General features: G+C 41.5%; 1 protein-coding gene across 2 annotated transcripts in view; it reads right to left on the bottom strand.

Moving 5' to 3' along the window:
- The window catches only part of DENND2B (DENN domain containing 2B), a 152,651-nt gene that overhangs the window by 101,218 nt on the left and 31,124 nt on the right, over window positions 1-20,309 (bottom strand). The window contains exons 2-3 of one of the 2 annotated variants that reach the window (XM_038139669.1): window positions 14,937-15,024; window positions 14,278-14,351 (exon numbers count right to left, since the gene is read on the bottom strand). The gene's annotated coding sequence lies outside the window, so the exon portion shown is untranslated. The remainder of the gene's footprint in view (window positions 1-14,277; window positions 14,352-14,936; window positions 15,025-20,309) is intronic. The other variant, XM_038139668.1, reaches the window with a different exon arrangement.

The raw sequence follows: 20,309 nt of genomic DNA, 5'->3' as shown, positions 1-20,309 counted from the left end.
AAGACTTGCAACATCCGTTCCCACTTTGTTGCCTACACATATTCTTACCAGTAAGGGCTATTAAAAGAAGCTGAACTGCAAACAAGAAAAATTTTAAATCATAATCAGCAGTTGAAGGGAAGGGTGTGTTTCTAATACATGCTAAATAAGAGACTTGAAGGATCTGCCCCAATAGCAATCTTGGCTTGCTCTCCACTTCATATAGTCCCTAGTTCTTGTGAAAAGATTGGTTTCAGTTCAAATTTGTGTTTGCTTGCCTTCAGCCCACCTGGGCTGTCTTCAGGTGATGACACTGTCACGCCAGTGCCTTTATTTCAGTCTGAAAAATCACCAAATCAGCTGTGTAGAGGGAGCAAATCTAACTGCATTTTAATGAACATTTTTATGGAGATAGTGGATGAAAGTAGTCTCAAGATAGTAGGTCATTAATAAGCTCTGTACAACATGATATTTTTCTCTCAACAGTAGTCTTATCTTAACACTCTTATTAATTCACTTTCCAGTTGCTCTACTGATTCTAAATTTCTCTCTGTGGCTCTGTTACTGAGCAGAAGTCCAAAAGAACAAACACGCCACTTCTCTGAGTGTACAACAGAGCAATCAGAGTTATCAGACTGCTCAGCACAGTCTATCCTTTACTTTTAAACTCCAAGGCTCCTCATGTCCTTTCCCTCCAAGCTGGTTTATCATGATCAGAATCACTGACCTGAATTTTCCTCTTCTGAACAACATACTATATCTGCATTTTCCAAGCATGCTATAAAAGTCACAGAATCACAGAATAACTGGAGTTGGAAAGGACCCCTGAAAACCATCCAGTCCAAAACCCCTGCTGCAGGTTCACCTAGGGCAGGTTCCACAGGATTTCATCCAGGGGTTTGAATATCTCCAGAGGTATTTTTTGGTGGAACAGTTGTTTTCATGTGTCCTTCATATTTGGGTACCTGAACAATTCAGTCCATCTGATGTTACAAACTAGCTGCTGTAGCTCTGTCACAATTTTCTGATTGAAACAAGAAGTGTTGTTATAATCCCCCTTTTAATTCTTCCCAAATATTAAAAAATAAGAGTAGCTGATGTTTTGATAGACTGAATAAACATCCTATTTGAACAAAGGTCTTTCACCTCCTTATTAATCAGTAAAACCACGACTAACACTCTGTCTTGTCAGTTGAGATGAAGAAATTGCTAGACATCAATAAACATTTCTCAGCCAAAGGTACAGGAGCTCAGCATCTTTTAATATCCCAGGGAGAAGGAATACATTTTTAAAAATTTAAGTTTTCAGTTAACATATGTAAAATCACACCTCGAACTTTTTCCCTAAGCTTTTCTTTTTGCATCTCATTTTTGTTTCTGTCAATATTGTAACATAAACCATCTGAGAGGCTTAAAACTAAACAGTTCTAAGCAGTGGGTGAAACCACAGCATGTTAACTGACAAGAGGTTTTGGCTCCATCTTCATCTTTGAGCATCTATTACTCAGCTGCTGTTTCTCTGCAGCAGGGGCTGGAACATTCACAGACTTCAGTCCAAGACTCCTAGTTTCTAAATAGGTGCTGCTTAGGCATGTTTTTTCTTGATTTCGTTGTTTCTTTAATAACTACACCATTCTTGTATTCCATCTGAATAGAACCAATACTAATTGACACTTACTGCAGCTGGTGCCCTTCATTGAACACTGATTGTTCAAATGACAGCACGCATGGCTGTGATGTCACTTGACAGAGTTGTCCCCATCTGACAAGCATCAGAGCTGGGACTGAGATGATAAACATAAGACATGGCTAGTAAGGAATTAAGGTAAAGCAGAAGAAATACTAATGTGATATCTCTTAAGTATTAGCCAGTTCTCCCTCAGCCAAATACAAAACTATTTTCAAAAAACTAAAATATTTTTCCTACGGCATATTATCCGCCACCAACTCCAGCACAAGAGATTTTGTCCTCAAACAATCTGAAGAGTGGAAGAATGAAATTTTATAAAATATATATCCTTGTCTGTGTTGGAAACAGCACAATTCCAAACCAGAGACTAATGCTGAAATACAATCGAGGGGCTGTGCTTCCATTCATAAACTGTTCCATTTGAACACAGGGTCTGGAATGAATTTTATCCTCATGTTCAACCAGAGAGTCACAATTTATTACAGTGCTGCACTTTTCAGTTTCAAAATTGTATCCCTAACATTTTTTTCTGTCAAGTCCAATGGAGATTAGCAGACTTTTCAACCAGGATCATCCATAAAGAGAAAATACAGCAGAATCCAACTGCCCAGAGACATGAAGAAGCAAGTCCAGTTATGTACCACATGGCTAAAAGAAAAGAAAACCTACTGTGCACACACAGCTTCAACAGTCTGAGCTGGAAAGACATCAGAAAGGTCCTTTCCTTAGTAACAGCATAAGTGGGATCTCAAATTTTTAGCTCAGTAATGGCATAAGTGGGGTCTCAGACTTTGGCTCTGTCTTTAAGTTACCACTAGACTGTCTGTGCAGCAGCCCAGCTCCATTACTCCTGTGTAAAATCACAGTAATGCTCTCTGACAGCTTCAAACCCCCCAAAAAATAACCATTGCTTCCCACTGCATATTCTGTAGCTAAGATGTGCCACAAAGGTACAGGCTTGTTTACATCAGTTAAACTTTGATCTGTTTCAGGAGCCTCCTTAGGGTTGTCTAGGTAATCATTACTATCTGATATTCAAATTAAAAGGAATTTAGGATTCAGCAACACTGAAATTGGTCATACCAATCTCTAGGGTCACTGCTTTTTGCACCAATTGTCTACAGTTTTCCAGTGTCTTAAAATACTTCCCTGGCAAAAAGACCACTCCAAAAATTGCAGCAGAGCTGAATACATTTTCATTGATACTTCTCCACATATAGCAAGATGAAAGAAGCATCTGCTGCCAGTATACTAACAAGGTAAAAACAATTTAAATAATTACAAATAACATCCCATCAACTTCTGGGCTAGAACAATTTCCTCTTCTGGAAAAAGGGAAGGGAAATTGGTGACATGGTCCTTCAGCCCAAGGATGTGATCCAGCAATCCAATCTGTGATTTAACATGTCATTTCTAAATACTAGTTTTTCTCACAAATCTTGTTGCACCAGAAATCTCTAGGTTGATCATTATATACTCATACCAAACCACAAATCAGATTTCCACTGTACATGGAGAAACTGAAACTAGACTTTAGTTAACATAAACCTTTAAATGAAGACAAAGGAAATTATCACAGCCATCAGCTACAGAAATCTTATATGGTAAAATTTATTAATCTGTTAACTATTAACCAAACTTTTACATGCCTGTAAAAAAGCTTTCTATTTGATAAGTCAAAGCCACTACCACATCTCCTTTGCATTGCATTCATATATTTTATCTACCTGGTCACCTAATAGAACAGTTTACATCCCTTCAAACCTTCCACCTCTCTTTGACTGACACTGAGCAGTCATTTGACAGCATGGATGACAATTAAAAATGAAGCCTGCTTTGACTAGAACTGCTATAGTATATATTTTTAAAACTCATCTCTGGGTAGCTCTGTTTGTGACTAAGAAACATTTTTAACACAGCAGCTAATAGCTCCAAAGAGATGCTTCACCATCTATTTTGGAAGGCAGTATGCCAAGAGAACCATGGAGCATTTTCAATCATCTCTTGGCTACTGCTTCTTCCAAAGTTTCTGTCCAAAGACAGCCAAAACCAAGTTCTATGAATCACTGCTTGAATGCGATCTAATTATTCAATTAGTTTTAATGCCTTTCTTTTCCTTGTTTCTTGACAGCCTTACACACCTCTTGCCCTGCAGGGCATTTGTCCATATGTCTTTCCCACAATTGGAAATGCAGGCAATTTCTTTCCCACTCGTAACAGCTTTCAGATTAAGAAGAGAACTGAATACAATATTGTGCACATCCCCTTTAGATATAGTCCTTTTTACCTAGGGAGAGAGGAAGAAGAAAAATTTATATAATCATCTACTCAAGACATGCTTTGCTGAGACCTGATCTGCTGCTTTGTGTACACCACAGATTTATTGCAAGTTAACTTCCTCACAAAGATATTTGTCATGTTTATTCACCTGAATACATAAGATTATTAATAAAGCCTGAGCTATGAAACTGCAAATATACGATCCACCTAGGTACTGAAAGTGAAGGAAATTTAACACTTATCTGTGAAACATGAACTGCTTCAAAAAGTGTATTAGTTGGAAGGTTTTGATGATGAGGAAAGAGGAAAAAAAGAGAGAAAAAAAATCTCTTAATTCTCCACCTTACTCTTTATGAGTCACACTATTTTTTGTTTTGCCTGCTACTACATTAATATAAAAAAAACCACACAAAAAACCCATTTCAGAGCAATGTTGTCTGCTTTTTCCCTGTATAACTACACACAAAAGAAACAATGATGAATGGTGTAACATAGATTTACAGCAAATTCCTAGCTATCTGTTCATCTCAGTCACTAAGACACTTGCAATGACTCAGTTGCTTTTACAGGAATACTGTCTAGGGTTCAGACTAATTTTTCTGGGGGAAGCTTTTCAAGGTAGAATGAAAACTGCAAGCTAGGATGCAGCCAGCTGAGAAACAAAGCACTTTTTCACAATTCTGGTTTTCCATTTCCCCACCTGAACTGCCAACAAGAATGTGCTGATTGTAGAAAAACAACAGAAATGCAAACTTCCCATTGAGATACAGGATGGAGAGGTTTTGAAAGTACTGCATTTTTAGCCACAGATTTGTGACAGGACTGGGAGAAAGTGGTGAGCAAATTGATATGCATTGACTCATTCACCTTTCCTTTTAACCAAAAGATAGTTAATGGCTCTTGAGAATCAAAATGTGTGTATCTCTAGAGGAGCTACAGCTAGAAAAAGGCAATATCATAGTCAGTTTAACAGTGGTGGTTATCAGGCCTGAACTTTACTAATCCAGTTATTATTACACCCACTACCCCAGAAACACAGTAAGGCTTAGCACAGTGAACACTACACAAAAAAAACTCAAAATGTTGGTCTCACTTGAGCAGTTTCTCTTCAAACACTGTGGCAATTGGAGCTTGCTGTGATGTCACCCACACAGTTTCTTACACCATCCCTGCAAAGGTGCAATGGAAGAGGTACATTGCTGGGACTGGCTGTTACCAGGAGACAAAGAAAACTTTGCTGTAAACTTCATGAGTCACCTAATGCTTCATTTTGCTGTAGTTTTGAAAAAGAATATACAACATGATTGGTAATGCTGCACACCACTGCTGCCAGCAGAGCCTACATACACAGGTCATGCCTTATAAAATGGTTGTCAGCTCCTTTTTTGATTGACTGTCCTCAAATGTTGCCTTTTCTACTTTCAATGCCAAAAAACACAACAGAATTTCAATCTTGCATAGAAATACTTCATTCATTAAGCAACACCTTGTCCTTAAGAAGTCTTTTTCCTCTTTCTCAAAATAGAGATTTTAATTTGTTAAAAATGTAAAACGAAGGTGTTCCCTCACCAAATACCCAGCTGTGCTGAGATGCATAGCATCCTCTGAGAACAAACCCATTTGCATCCCTGATCTTTTATCTTCCCACTGGCTGTGCTTGGTGTGTCAAAAAGTTTATAGAATTATCAAATGGTATGGATTGGAAGGGACCTTTAAAGATCATTTCATTCCAACTCCCCTGCCATGGATAGGACAGCTTCCACTATCCCAGGTTCCTTAAAGTCCCATCCCAACCTGGCCTGGAACTCTTCCAGGGATGGGACATCCACATCCTCTCTGGGCAACCTGCTCTAGGGTCTCACCACTCTCTCAGAAATTAGAATTTGCTATCTGTACATGACAAAATTTTGTCTGAGAGACATCCTGACTCCTTTTTCTTTGGCATCCTGAGTGTAGCACCAGGATTCATCTCATGACCTTCTGATGGAGAGACCTAGGTTCTACCACTTCAGTTAACAAAAAAGCTCCAGTACCTGCCAATATTGGCAAAGCTGCACCCTATCTGCAATTCCCCTCAGAGATAGACTGAATGCTCCTAAGCACATCTGATTCTATTCAGGAAAGGGCACTTATGTGTCACAGCATAGGTCTCAGTTGAGAGGGCCACTATACACAGAGTATCGCCATACAATATCAGGAGGCTTCACCCCACACAGAGTATCACCATACCACAGCAGAAGGCTTCAGGTACCTACCCACATAGAGTAACATCCCATCATCTCAGAAAGCTGCAAGCATCTGCCCTTCTTGTCCTTCAGCGCAGCCTTTTACACCCCTCATGCTCATGCAGTGCCCCTGTGTGCCCTCTGCTCCCTTTGGTGATTGGGCAGTGACACCTCAGCACTCAAGGGCTCATTGCCCCCAACACTGCTCACCTGCTTCTCACAGCTGCACCCACTGGGGATGGGGCTCAGCCACAACCCCACTCCCAATTCCCACAACCCGTGTACCTACAATTATGGTCTACTTTAAAAAGCCCTCCTCCTTTTTATTAATTATGTCATATTATCTTACTTATACAACTATTATTTCCCTTCTTTTATCTTCCCTGCATAGGAGGGGAAAATACTGGTATTGCAGATCCTTCTAGGAATCAAGACTGATAGGTGCATGATAGAAAGAGAGCTCTCCATGTCTGTAATTTTATCTTTTTGTTTTCTCCATGTTTTATGTATGAGTGTGATTTGGCATACAACATATTAATAGATAACCTACAGATAAGTGGTTGCAGACTACTGCATCTTGTAGTGTTCACTAAGTTCAAAGGGAGATATTAGTTGAATATAAATGACATGATCTTGCTCTTTTTTCCTAAGTAACTGCAAGAGAATAAGTCTGACTGCTCTCCCCACAGGTTCAACCCTGGCCAACATAGCTATCTGAATTTCTGTAACTGTTCTCCAAAACTCAGTTTGATTCAAAGATGCCCAAGCCTCCCTGTAGCACCTCCACTGGTGCTTCGATCTCCAGAACTTTGATCTGACCTTTAGAACTTACTTGGTCCTCAAAACAACAAATAAATCTTCTTAACAAATGGAAAATGTATTGAATCAGCACTGGTTCAGCCCTATACAGGAGGTACTGCAAATTACAGAGAAATGTAGCCAGTCATGGCTGGCTGCTTCACACACAAAGAGCAGTCGGTCAGTAACAAAGAGCAGGAAGAATAACTTTCTCTCCTTATCCGTACGCTTTCCTGACTAGGGCCCACAGGGGATTTGCTGATAAAACACAACTTTGCCGCATTTGTCAGACCTGAGGCTGTCATGGAAACATAACTGATGGGACAATCTTTAATGAGCCACTGTCACAAGGGCAATCTGTCCAAGGCAAGAGCTGCTGCTCCTATTCAGCAGTGAAACAGCCCAGCAGGTCCCAGTATCACCCCACTGCCACAAGTGCCCTGGACTGTTTTGTTTTTGGGAGCACCATGTGTCCATGATAGTGCAAAAATCTTTTACAGGATTCCCCATCTACAATGATGGGTCAGTTTGCTTTCAAATCAGATCATAAGCAAATCTTGCAATGATAAGTGTTGAAATGATAAGCTGAGCCAAAAGCCTGGGCTTCGTCTTTGCCCACCTCACAGAAAAGCCAGAAGAATAATTATGTTTTAACAATGTTCTCTCAACTCCTTCACAATATCAGCTGGCTTTTTTTCCTGCCCGATTCCTCCAGCTATTTCCTAGCATTTCCCTTTTCCACAAGACTCAGGAGCAGTTGGCTGTTCCCTCACTGCAAACAACAGGTTTCTCCTTTTCTCATGACAAATAATTTTTTACCAGTAAACACTTTAAAGCTTCCAGAAGCCAGAATATCATTTGGCACCAATACAGGTAGTAAAAACTCACCCTTCTCAGGAACCAGTGGCAGTTCACTTTGGAGTCTGTCCTGTCACTGTGTCCTTGAGGGGCTTGTGATGCCAGATGTTGGAAGACAAGTCAGCCAATGGGCACAGCTGCTGTAGCCAAGATCTCACCAGAAATGCAGCTGCCAAGATGACATTACACACCTGATACAGCTCAGCAAGAGGCTGAGAGAATTCACCTAATGCAGCCTGGTTTTATTCATGGAAATATTGAGGTGGAGAAAGAGGAATTTGTTCAGGATTTCAGGACATCTCACAGCCTGACCCTAGCAGTCATTCCCTGACTCTTGAAATCTCTGGAGAGATGGCCACTTTTCTATCAGCCTGCCCTACCTAGATCAAGAACAACACAGATTTTCCAGAAAGATCATGAAAACCTTTAGCATAACTCCACTGCCTTCCTCTGCCTGAGGATCTCACTACACATTTAGAACAGGTAGCACAGCCATTATCAGAGTAACAAGCACAGGAGCTGCACTGGAAACTGCTGATAAGGTGCTGCAGGCTGATGACCTTGGGCTGCTTTTTGAATGCCCAGTTCTTGCAGATGGTTATTGATCCCAGAAGGCATCCTGTGCTATTGCAGTACACAGCACCAAGTCAGGTTGACATTTGTTTGCTGAGTCATGCCTACATTTGTTTTCTGCTGTCCATACACATCAGCCAATAGTAAATAAATCACAGCAGGGACCTCAGCTCATGGTGTGTTTCAGCAGAAACCCGGATAATGTGTTCAGAGAGGAGAGCATGTAAAATCTGACAGCACATTCTACTGTCCACTGAGGCCAGGGCAGAAAAGGGTATAAGGGCTGATGGGTTCTCTGCTCAACCAGCTTGGATAGTAGCCCCCACACCATGAAAAGAGCTCCAAACCTGTGGGCACAAAGTCAGTGTTTCTAAATGCAGTTAGTTCAACCTCTGCCTCCATGCAACCCTTACAAGAAATAAATCTCATTACCAGGGCACGATTTTGCCTTCTTGTGCCATGCCTCTCTTCACTCTGACCTTCTGTGACTCCTGCCCTACTAGAGTCTCCCACAGGGAGGTCAGGGGGAACAGGCCCATGAAAGGAAGTGACATTTCAACATTATAGCAGAGGCTTGATACTGAAGGAGGCAGAAGGCCTAAATGGACCATTTCCAGGGGCAGAACTGGCTCTCCTTCTCCACTGAAGCATAAGGTCGGGGCAAGAGTACAGTGCCTCAGCTGTCCTGGCTGTGAGCAGTGTCTTGCTCACAAGTGGGACACAAGGGCAGTACTTTCCACAGGAAATGAAAGGGGTGACCAGACACCACTGAAAAACCAATGTCTGCTCTTAGATCTTCATACCCTTCCAAAAGCCCATCTGCTGCCCTGAGCCTGAGTGCAGCAGGGCCAGTACAACAGTGAAACCCAGTCTGATGCACAGGAGAGCAGCTCTAATCCACAGCTCAGCTGATTACACAGAGCATATCCATTGTCCAAAAGTAGTTTTATTTTCACTCTTCCTCTCCGAAACTAACTTGACTCTTCTCCTAAAACCAACACCAGAATGAGTCACTAGAAATCATTTTTAGGTAGGTTTTTGAAGACTGAGTTGCAATACAGCCCCTGCCCTGTGACAGCATGCCAGGAAACCCCTGGGAACTCTCCCAGAAAACTGTGAGGGAATGAATGCAAAACAGGCTGAGCTGTTCAGCTTCTCACCTCCCCCAGCATGTGCTTGAACATGTTGACAGCAGGGTGGTATGAAGATGGTTTTGTCCCCTACAAATCTTTTGGATAAACAAGATTGTGCTCTACATCAGAAATCTCTTTTTAACTTCAGTCAATATTTTCTTGGCTTGCTACTCTTGACAGTCATAAAACAGCTCTCTCTGGAATACACCATTCAAATTAATCAGCTGTCAGCTATTCTTTTAAAACTAATAATAGAAGGTCTGCATGAGCCTGTGAGAGACTGGAACACAGGAATGTGAGTTGTGCAGCTGCAAATGTTTCTATACTGCTACAGCTCAAATTGCTTTTCGCTCTCTACCAAGAAGGCATGAAACAGCATTGTAGGGAACAGGTTCTGGACTGTCAAAGTTGCCCAACTGTCCTCAGTATGCCCCATAAATGTGGTAAATGTTTAGTGACGCCTTTTAACTTTCAAGGGAGCTTTAAAGACAAGGAGGGATGTTCTGGTCATAAACCAACAGGCTCAGCTGGCCCAGGAGCACAGATAATTTGATGGCTTGTATCCTTTGGATGCCAGATGCACAGGGGATGCCAGACTATGCTCTTGCCATTGGCAGAAATTTTAGCCTCCAATTCATCTTCTTGTCATCAAACTGCAACAGGATGGGCAAAAAGAGTTCCAGGGGGAAGCACTGCCTCTGTTGGGAAACAGAACTCCTTTGAACAGCCTCTTGACTACAGCAGTTTGGCTCCAAGTGGGCAGAGAAGATTAGTGTTACATGAGGCTTGAACTCAGAATAAGAGCTGGCACTGGAGGAAAGCCAACTGTGCAACACTCTTGTAACTGCTTAGGGGACTCTGTTGTCACAAGAAACTGAGGAACAACTGGGAGACTGTTCAAAAAGCACTCAGGTTTGCAAAGCCTGATGAAGGAACGAGAGGAGCACCTGCTTCTTCCAGGTCTGCCTAAAGCTAGTACCACCTGAGGACTTTGCTTCTACCAGCAGTGAGTCCATTTTCAGCCTGAAAAAAATACTTTTAAAAGCCTCTCAGGCTTTTAAGAGAAAGAAGCTGTTTAAATCCCAGACCGGAAGCCTTAATTATAATGGATTTGTTTGAAAGTTGCCAGATCTTGCCCTGCTCTGTGATCAGGGCTGTGCCAAGAGTCTGCTTTGTGTCACACTAGCAACTCTGCTAAGTTCAGCAAAGTAACTGGGTCAAAGATGCACAGCCAGAAGAGAGATCACTGATTAGCACTAATGAGAGCCTGCACTGCAGAGCAGAATGACAGTGCCATCATGTCGAGGTTCTTGCTGTAATTAAAGGCAGCCATACCCATCTTCAGTGTGAGCTGCACAGAACAGATCTTTTTGTGTGTCACATTTTACACCTTGGGAAGTCACTCATAACCAGAAAACAGAACATGAGAGGAAACAACTGAGAACTCATTGCTCATACTGCTGGAATTGAAATTAACTTACAGAAAATCAGGAAAGATTTGAGAATCATCCTGAGCAGCTCTACCAAACATGCAGCACCATTGTTTTCAATGAAATAATTGTACCTATAATGGGTATAAATTTACAGATGAAGAATACTAATTTTGTGTTCTAGAATTTAATGGTACACAACCAGGTGCTCTGAAGATCAACCTTCAACAGAAACAGCAGAAACAAAGAAAACTACAGGGTTTTTCCAATGTCTCACAGACTTTCCCTAAGAAGAAAAATAGAAAGGACTTTGCAGTAACCTAGAGAAAGGAATAAGAGCAGAAACTAGTATTGAATTGTACAGACAAAGTCAGTCCTAGGCTTCTAGCTAACCTCAGCTCATTTGCAAAGCAGTGTATTTCTAAGTAATAAAGAGAAATGCATCAGGGTAGCAGTTAACTTGGAATTGACCTCAATAGACAACACAAACATCTGCTGTCCACCTATGGATAAAGGGTGTACAAGGAGTTACAGAAGACAGGATCTATGCAAGATGAAACAAGCAATTAAAACACTTACCCCAGAATATAAAAATTACTCTGTAGACAGTCAAGAACAGAGAACAAAAAATTTTTACTGTGTCCCTTCACTTTCCTTCTAAGTACAGTGGGACAGAAAGCAATTAATCTCACCAAAGCATCTCACCAATGTCTCTGGAAAACTCAGAGCCACTGGCTATCTACAGACAGAATACGGACATTCAGCCACTGGTAGAAACACGGTGGACACATGGGACCAGGGAGGAGATTTATATCAGGACAACACAAAAAAACTATCTTTGAAATACAGACATGAATGCACTTATAAAGGGACAACTACAGAAAGCTGTAAATGCTGAGCTAAGGACCTGTCCAGCAGTGCTGTGTTGTACACAGAGCTGTTACACCTGCACAGACTCCTGCAAGGACTCCACCTGCCTTACCAGCTATACCAGCAGCCTTCCTGAGTTGCTCACTCCCTCAATAGATGAAAAAACACTGGGTCAATCTTATTACAATTGCAGTTACAAATATATTATAATTTTATTATTATTTCATACTTGTAAGGTATACATAGCATAACATATGAAAACTTCATTTGAAACCATTCAGAATGCTAGAACACTTGGAAATTATCTTAAAGGTCCAAGGGAATGATGCCTTGTATCACTTTTCAAAGTAACTTGCAAACTAACTACTGCACAGACCATTAAGGGAAATGTCACTAAGCCAGAAGCTCTAGGAGTGAATTCACCAGGCTTCCTGCTGCATCACAGCAAACAGATACACACCAAAAACCCACTGCTGCCTTTGGAATACCCAGTTTGCAACTCCTTGCAGAGATCTCTCAGGATTCCCAGGATGATCATCTGTAAAATGTAAGCACTTAAAAGCAGCAGTTCAAACATTGAAAATCATTAGATTCATCTGTCTTAGAAATTTCAGGGACTAATAGCATTTTTCCCTCAAATGAACCTTAAAATTGGGAAATAATCACAGTGTTCCTTCTTAAGGAGGGAGATGGTTCAAATTAGCACACCAGCTCGACAGATATTTAATTTCTAGACAAAAATAGCATAAAGATTTCTTATTAAACTGGTCCCAACCATCAAAGAGATGATTTTTTTTTTCCAAAACCAGGCTATCGATATTTGCTAACAGTAGTATTTATTTATGGCATCAAGGTGGTAGGCAAGAGGTGGACACAAAGTGCTAGGCAGTGCTGATGGGCCCTCAGTTTGCAGATGACAGCTGTCAGTTCTGCTCCAACACAGCCTGCTTCTCCTGCATGAGTGCTCTGGGGTAGCTATGACACAGCTATGACAGCATTTTTTCCCTAAAGTCTTCCTGGAACTCCCCTCTGAAGCACAGCCCTATAATCCAGGAACAATTTGCACACACACATACTTGTAAACAACAGCCATTTGTGTGGAGAGAGGTGGGATAGAAGGATCTGATTTCCGTTCTTTCCCCTCTAGGAAGGTTTGAGGAGAAAGTGGAGATCAGCATCACCATCCTCTCCAGCATGTTATCAGCAGCCACGCTGAAGCCAGTCAGCAGCGTCTGGCATTGTTTGCAGAAACACAAAAGACCTTCTGTTTGGAAAGTTCAAGAAAGAAAAGGCAGAGCCTGTGGCCTGGTCCTGCAGTCAAAAGACTGACACAAAGGCTGGGAAGTTCTCAGGCAGAGGCTGATCCCAAGCTCTTTGAAGTTGACGGGAAAACTCCCATGGACTCCAGCAAGCTTTGGATCATGCCTGAAATGCACTGAAGGGAGCAAAGCAGCATAAAAGTAGAAATGAGCATCTCCAAAGGGGAATTTAAACACCACAATGGTGATCTAATATATTCATCATGGTTGCTGATACAATGTGGTTTTGTGATGTTTGGCAAAGTAGGATTATATTAGTTTTTTAAGTATTTTCATTAGGATACAACAGTTGTACACCCAATAGGTATTTTTCTGCTTAAAATGCTATGCATGATGACCTAGCATTGAGTGTTTAATACAGCATTTAACAAAAGGAAAGCTGGGAAGAAAAGTCCCTTTCAAATTGCTGAAATTCTGAGTTTTCTGCTTTCTTTCCCCACTGTCTTCTCCCTAAAAGGCTGGTCTGTAGCTATGAAATACACAGTCTAGGCCTGAAAACCTAATTAAGAACAATGCTACCAGCATCATCTATTCATGAGCAGCCGCTTGAGAGAGGGCCCAACCCAGAAGAAACTCTATAGCAGCACATTTTCCAAATAATTACTAAAGGATCCTAAGTGCAGGGAGGCTCCAAATCCTCTGCTTAATTATGGTTTAATTAATTTTCTCATTAAAGATGAATATAGGAGCATTCAAGATGAAATAAAAGTCCTCTGATTTCTGTAATATTTCCATAATAATTTTCTTGCATACAGGAGTAATCATTGCAGTGGGTTTAGGCTTTGGTGCTGTCTGGGTCCTAAAAGGTATTTTCTGGGAATTAACTTGTTACAAACTTTTTAAAACACTTCTTGTAGCCTTTGCACAAGATTCAACAAAGAGCCAAAGTAACTCCCTTCCCCCCCTCCCACCCCAAAAACAAAAAATGCAGGATGTTTCCTCTTTCCCTGGCTAATAGAATCCAACTGTTGCCGCATGACATCATTCCCCAGAGTGAGGGAATCCAAGCTCACTCCGGCACTCTCGGCTGGGAGTAAACACCACCACCAATAAAATAAAAAATTAAAAATCATCCAACTTTACAATGGGAGGACATAACATTAAAAAGGCAATTTTTGTTACCTGAAATTTGGAGCATTTCCCTTTCCACTCCATTCTCAGATTTGTATTTCCCAGACAAAACTCTGTGTTATTATCTGAGGCAATCAGAAAACCAGTCGTTTAGTGTCTAATACCTGCTGTGCTTCCCATAACTCCTTCATCTGACCTCTCGCAGCACTGATTCCAGCTACAATGATTGCAGAGAACACAGACTGGCCAGGCCAGTTGTCATGGAGATCTCTCTCCCCCCCCCCTTTTCATAAGCGCGCGCACACACACACACAGATTTAAACAATTCTGGGAGGCATCCACAAAACAGCATGCCTTTTCATCAGCTAAGTTTTGAAACATTCCACCCCTCCTCCAGCCCCTCCCCAGAGTCAGCCCAGGAAGCTGAGATTTGGGCAGGAATTGATTGTGGAAATTAGAGATATTGCCTTCTAAAAAAGAGAAAACGACCACGAAACTTGTACTTTTTTTCCCAGAAGGAAAAAAAAAAAAAAAAGAGATGTTTACTCACCAAAGCTTTGAACTAAAAGTAAATCTATCACATTCAGACCTGCAGGCTATTTCTCTTTGCCTGGCTACTTATGAATTTGATATGTGAAAGCACTGAAGCTTTGTTGAAATACAATCATGCAGATTACAAGAAATTCTGCTGGTATGGCCTGACTGCTTACCTTGCTGTTCTCCCAGTACCAAGCCAGTGACTTAATTAGCACAGGTATTCATAAGGTCATGCAGGACTTCCTGTATTCTTTCATGTTTCTGTAATTAAGAAGAAAATTGGGCAGGTCAGAAACATGCAGCTCAAACAAACAAACAGAAAAAAAATCCCCCAGCTAAACAAGAAGACAGAGATACATCTGGAAGTTTTCTCATACTGACTATAAGTTTAATTGCTGCTTACCCAAAGCTTGCTATCTCCCAGTTAAAGGAGAAACCCATTTCACTGACATTTGCAAACACAAGAACTGATTAGTTTACCATATTCACTGGCACCATGGTTGCAAAACAAAACTTACACCAAACATAAATAAAGACATACAACATTTTTTCCTTGACAAAAAGAATCCAAATTAATCCCTGCCAACGTCATATAGGAAAGTCTGAACTGATAAATCAAGAGAACAGAAAATACTTTCTAAAAAAGAAAGAGCATTTATTAAGAAAATTCGGTTAAAAAAATACTTGGACTTAGAATAAGAGCACTGTGCCCAAAGTTTTTACCCAGTGAGAGATACCTTGAGGACTTAGTCTTGAGAGGATTTAATCTGAGTCAGTCATTCAAAATTTTAAAACTTCATAAAAGATACTGAAGGGATTTCATGAGTCTGTGTTCTTCAACGAGCAGTATAAGCAGCAGTCCCTCTAGTGGACAGAAAATTGCAAAGCTGCCTATGCCAAGCTAAATAGGAGATCAATTTTTTCTGTATCTATTAACCACTTCATTGTGCTGTTATGATGCTCCACCCCTGCATTTAAAACTCAACACCAGCATATTAAATCCTTTCTATGTTATTCTGGGAGTTGAACACAAGAAAATGTACATGATATGATCAACATAACTAGGTTTCTACATGAGGAGATTAAAGAGTTCCAATACATTATTCTTCTGGTTGTGTGAGATAGCCAAGATGTTTCACGAGAACACCTGTGTTTCCATATAGCCATTCTTACATACAAAATACACCAGAGCATATTATTGCCTGTACTTTGGAAACCTCTGAATTTTGTGAGTGACAGGGCTCCCAGCAGAATGCACACTGAAACCTCCGCTCTCTCTCACAAGAGCATCACACAAAAGCATTTACATGAGGCATATTTTACACTGCTACCAAAAACTGCATACAGTCTACTCACAGGTAGATAAACATAACAAAACAGCTACTTAAGCTGTCAGGGGTCCAGAAGATGCTGAAATGACATCACAACAAATAGTTCCTAGATATGAAAGTACCATATGCTAAGTTTGCAATTTCACACTAAGTTCCACTAAGAATGCACCAGTGATGCCCAGCCAGTGCCATGAGAGCCAAATATTAAGGAATTATGACTTGGTTTTGTCCTGAAAAGTTCCTTTGGAGTATGACTAAGGTAAATTTATCACATGCTGCAAGTGGGCACAATTTCAGCAGTGTGACTGGGGAAAGAGGGAAACTGCTAACTCCTCACAGGAAAATAACATTTTACACTGCATCACTTCAGGGGGAGTGTTCAAAGACATAAAAGTAATAAAAAAACACTCTAGAAATCTGAGTGACAAAACACAAGTGAAATGGTTGATCACGCTCAGCTCTTCTACAGAGCCCATTACTGGTAACATGGGAGTATGTACCAACCATCTGCATCACATCCCACTGCAGCGTTCCTGGTGAGGCTCTGTGGCACTTCATTCCGTGACCACATCTGCATATATGGCAAGGATCTGGGGGAGCAGGCAAGCTGGCATTCATAAATCATGGAAAATGCTGTGTGCGTTACATACACGCTCTGTTACAGTTTAAAATTCCAAGCAAAGCAAGTGAAGTTGTTAAAATATATCATGCATACACAAATATGCAGGAACAAGGCACAGTAGTAAAACTATGGCCCAAGCTTTGGCCAGGTGACTACCACAGAAGCCCTCAGACAAGAACATTTCTATTCTAAGCCCCTTGAATACACCCCAAATCAGTTCCGCGCCAAAAGGGGAAATATGTAGCTCAGATTGATCCCAGAGACTGTTCCCACATCTTACTTTTTTCTCATGAGGTTTCAGTTGAGCACATCAATACATCAGAACATAATTTAGGTTCTGAAATCACAAACAGAGGACATGGTGAACAGCTGATTTTGCATTAATTACAACATCACAGCTACCCTGCCATCAAAAGGCATCAGAGTGTGTACCCCCAGCTCCCTGCAGGAGACAGACAGCCCATTACTCACACGCAGCTGATGTTTAGTTTCTTATTTCAGATATGCTTCCCCTTTCTGACTGGTTGAACACACTCCTTCCTACACGCCTGGCCCCAGGATGGAGCAGCCACGTGAGGCACAGGAGCAGACATGCACTGAGCAGGGTGAGTGCGCAGCAGGAGCCCTCACCAGGCACACCTGGAAACTCTGCCTGAAAGGGAAACACGAGGTGCCCAGTCTGAGATCCTCTACTGAATGCTTTCCAAGCAGCCATCAGCAGCAACAGGAGAGGAAACAAAAATCAGACTTGCTCCTCATGAAATTTTATCACTTCCAGTAGGTGAAAATACGACATTAGAGGTGAGCTCCAGACTAAGCCAGCCACAACAGCAGCACAAATCTCTGGTAGGTATAAATTCAAATTAATCGCTGCTTCAACTTCAGTAAGGTTTTCCTTTGCTTTTTTTTAGATAATAAACACTCCTGCGAAGTTACTTAGGACTTGTCCACTCCTCAAATAACTTTCTGCACTTCACAAGGACTTTTGCCCCTTTCCCATTGAAGATGACCACGTTATTGCTCTTCCCTGTGTCATCTCTACACATTTACTGAGCATCTTTCCAGTGACAAATATGTATTTGAAATCCTATCATTTCAGATTCAAGAGCAAAAGTGAAACTTAATTAGTCTGTCCCAGTATGTTTCTAACCCAATACCGCTGAAAGTGCCTGCAGCTCCTGCTGACCTCACTGGGAGAGGCAGGGAGCTTGGGAGCAGCACTTCCTCATCACCAGGCAGTGACTTGCAGAGGTATGGAAATCAGGGGGAAAGCCCTAGCCAGCTCTTAATGTAAAGCACACATGCACTACAAAAACTGTGTTCTTTGCTCCTTTTATAGAGACCCAACACTCATTACTTTTGCATAGGGAATTCTGTGGACTACCAGGTGGGGCAATGTGATGACAGGCAGGGCAGCAGCCACCACACACTCTGAAGCAGTCCCATAGCACCACTGAGTTCTTTAAATTAACAGTGCACAGCACTGGCCCTTATTGGTAACACTCCAACGTGATGGTGTAAGAACATGAAACAACAACAAGGCAAGTGGCACAAGATAACACCTCTGACCCCAAAGGTACCGTTCTACCAAAGTGATTAAACCTTCCACTGCCTTCAGTGGCATGTTAACTTCAATTTTGCCCCACTGCACGTTTTGCTAGGATTGTGGTATTCAAGTAAGGAGCACTGAAGTACATTGTAGCCTTGCAAACAATAGCAAAGGAGTTGACTCAACATAGAAGGTTCCCCAGTTGCAAAGGGGCTGCAGAGGTGAAAAACTAAGATCAGTCAGCTACAGACTTGTTTTCTTCCCCCATTTCAGATCCATTACTTACAGTATATGCACAACTCTCTTCTAACAGGAGAATTAATTTTCCATGACCTCCTCAATGATCTAGCAAGGATCAGGTTTGCAGCACAGTACTGGTTTCACTAACCCAGAAAAGAAAAAAGAAATGTGTGTGCATATCCCCAGTATTTATATAGTATGTATATAGGAAATGACTAATCATAGCTGTGCTCTCTTTGAGATGCTGCCAATCCCTTTATGGCCCTATATCCCATTTCAGTTTGATCTCATTCTGCAAATGAGAGCCTGCCGTACTTGAGTCTGACCCTGACACTGCAACTGTGTGCAAGACAGCAATTTGAAAAATTTTCTAATTCACTGAAACTAAGGGGAGATCTGCACCTGGGGGTCATGACAAGAAGCTGACATGCACTCAGTTGCTGTGCAAACACTCATTCAAAAATAAAGTGGCTTAACTTTGTGGCTATTATTATTTTAGGCCCTGATTCAGCAAAGCACTTAAACATTAACTTCAAAAGTACTTAAAAATACACTTAAATATATGTGCTACAATATTTTACCAAAGTGTAGGTTTAGTAATGTCATATATTTTAGAAAAGAGAGGTGGAAAGAGTTTTTATTTGGCAATTAAAGCTTTAAGACACTGTTTGGTCATACTGAGACACAGCCCTCATTCTAAACCTACTAATGATGCTGAAAATTTGCTGAGCAATAAGCTGAATAATTTCTTAATAAAACAACTTTAAACATGAACAGAGTGGAATTAACTCATGTGAATGCCTGCTTTGAGAATTATCCATACCTATGGTCTGATTCATGACAGGAGACACATATTACAGCTCACCCTGCTAGAAAAGCAGTGCAAAGCCAAACAAGCCATACAAACTGGCTCTGGGCCCAGGCAGTCAATTCAGCCAGCCCTCAACATCCCAGCACTGCAAACTGTGTCAGATGGCACCAGGCCAAGGCACAAGCCAAGCCAGAGGGTAACCAAAAGGTGGCAATCGCATGTAAATAAGTCCTTCTGCTCCTTAACTCTCCAGAGCCAGCCCTGTCTGCAGCCCATCTACCTTCCAGTCAACACCCTTCCTTGCATGGCTCTGCTGCATCCCAGGCATGCCCAAAAGGGAGAGACAGGAAGCTATAGGTCCAAAACTGATGGAGGCGGAGAAGCCCCCCAGGAGAGGTTATTTGTCCTGTCTGTATATCCCCATCAAGGATGGATTTATGCCCCAAGCAGAAGGGCAAATGAGACAAGCAGGCTTCCTCTGGGAACCAGCCATATCAGGAGAGATGTCAATGAGTCGCTTGAAACTCCACAGGATTTCTGGTTTGACCCTACATGAATGCAAGGTCTCCATTCGTCTCCTTTCACTACTGTTTCTTTCAAGTAGAAGTGAAAGGACAAATTTCTGTTGCCCCTGTTCACAGCACACATCCTGTGACCCAAAATGCTCCAGGTAGGGCTAGAAGACAATTCAAAAAACAGATCCCCTCACACCTGGAATTGCACTGAAGCAGAACACACAAAAATATAACTTTGGGAGGACTAAATCTTGTGAATCTGAGCAAGTGCTGCAGAGCTTTGACTTATTGGGAACAGAGGGGCAGAATCCTTCTTAGAGAACATGAATTATGGTATTACAGGTCATATAAGCCAAATCCCCAGCTGAAGGGGAACTCTTCAAATTCTTGTCAAGGTATCCCACTACCTGTACTTTGTCCCAGGTAGTGGGACAAAGAAAAAGATGCTGTTGGGAACTGTCTCTATTGTTACACTAGC

Source organism: Motacilla alba, chromosome 5 (assembly GCF_015832195.1).
Source record: "Motacilla alba alba isolate MOTALB_02 chromosome 5, Motacilla_alba_V1.0_pri, whole genome shotgun sequence".
NCBI classification, from domain to species: Eukaryota; Metazoa; Chordata; class Aves; order Passeriformes; family Motacillidae; genus Motacilla; species Motacilla alba.
This window is presented reverse-complemented; position numbering and strand designations above follow the sequence as displayed.